This window comes from Silene latifolia, chromosome X (assembly GCF_048544455.1).
Source record: "Silene latifolia isolate original U9 population chromosome X, ASM4854445v1, whole genome shotgun sequence".
Classification (NCBI taxonomy): domain Eukaryota; kingdom Viridiplantae; phylum Streptophyta; class Magnoliopsida; order Caryophyllales; family Caryophyllaceae; genus Silene; species Silene latifolia.
Genome location: NC_133537.1, coordinates 295,471,574 through 295,473,020, shown reverse-complemented (window position 1 = coordinate 295,473,020; position 1,447 = coordinate 295,471,574). Strand labels below are relative to the sequence as shown.

Genomic DNA, 1,447 nt, shown 5'->3' with positions numbered 1-1,447 from the left:
TTGAACATCAAAACCTTGGTCATTTGTTTGATTGTATGGAGGTTGATTTTGATAACTTTGGTTTTGATTTTAAAAGGGTCTTTGATCTTGGTTTCTCATTGGAGGTGGGGTGTATGTTGTTTGAGGGTTTTGAACATTTTGGCTTTTGCATGAGAGGTTTGGAAGGAATTTGGTGTTTTCATTGTAATATTTGGAATAAGGGGTACCACTCTTGTATGCTTGGAAAGCATTCACTTGTTCACTTGTTCCCCTACATTCACTTTGGTCATGTCCCAAAGTGCCACAACTCTCACACACTCCACTTGGAATTGATGAAGATGCCACCATGGCATTAACATATTGCTTAGGTGATTTGCAGGCTTCTTCAAGCTTAGCCATGGCCTTCTCAAACTTCAAATTAATGGTATCAATATGAGAACTAAGTTGAGAACCCAATTAAGTATTAGAATCCACTTCATGCTTTCCTCCTCTAGTAGCCTTACGAGGTCTACTATATTGTGAGTTATGGACCGCCATTTCCTCAATCTTGTTCCATGTTTGATTGTCATCAAATTCGGTGAACATACCATTTGATCCCATATTGAGAATGTTTTGGGAGTCTTCATATAGACCATTCCAAAATTGTTGTACAAGAAACCACTCGCTAAGTCCATGATGTGGACAAGATCGGCAAGTATCCTTAAATCTCTCCCATGCTTCATACAAAGATTCCTCATCCCTTTGTTTGAACCCGGTGATTTGGGCTCTCAACATATTAGTCTTCTCCGGAGGATAGAACTTTTTGTAGAAAGCAAGTGCCAATTTCTTCCAAGAGTCAATACCAAGAGTAGCCTTATCTAGGCTCTTTAACCATTGTTTCGCAGAACCAATCAAAGAAAAAGGAAATAAAACCCATCGAATTTGGTCTTGAGTCACTCCGGTTTAAGAAATCGCATCACAATAGTCACAAAGAGTCTCCATATGAGAATGAGGGTCTTTACTAGGCATCCCCCCAAATTGACTTCTCTCAACTAGTTGTATAAATGCGGATTTTGCAATGAAATTACCGGTCAAATGTTGTGGTGTGGGAGTACCATTTGGTAGGTTCTCCTCGGTTGATAAGGAAAGTGATGAAAATTTAGGCATTGTGGGTTGATTTTGTGGTTGGTTATGTGTTGGGTTATCCTCTCGTTCTCTTGCAAAAGGGTTGATGAACTCAATGTTATTTGGTTGAATGTCCACAATCTCACCAATACCTTTGAAAGTATTTCTAGCAAGTCTTCTATTGTTGGTCAAAGTTCTTTCAATTTCAAGACCAATGGGTAACAAGCTACCTTGTGATCTCCTAGACATGCAAAATATCAAACAACTTGTAAACAATTAGAACAAACCTTGAGGAGTTTGACTTCCCCAAGGTAAAGAAAGACACAACTAAAAACAATCAAAGAAAATCAAATCAAGTTAACAC

The 1,447-nt window shown here is 38.5% G+C and overlaps 1 non-coding gene across 1 annotated transcript; it reads left to right on the top strand.

The window, feature by feature from the left end:
• Positions 1-646: 646 nt before the first annotated feature.
• Positions 647-753, top strand: LOC141624820 (small nucleolar RNA R71). The gene has a single exon (XR_012534624.1). It is a non-coding gene; the product is annotated as a small nucleolar RNA R71 (small nucleolar RNA).
• Positions 754-1,447: the final 694 nt, after the last annotated feature.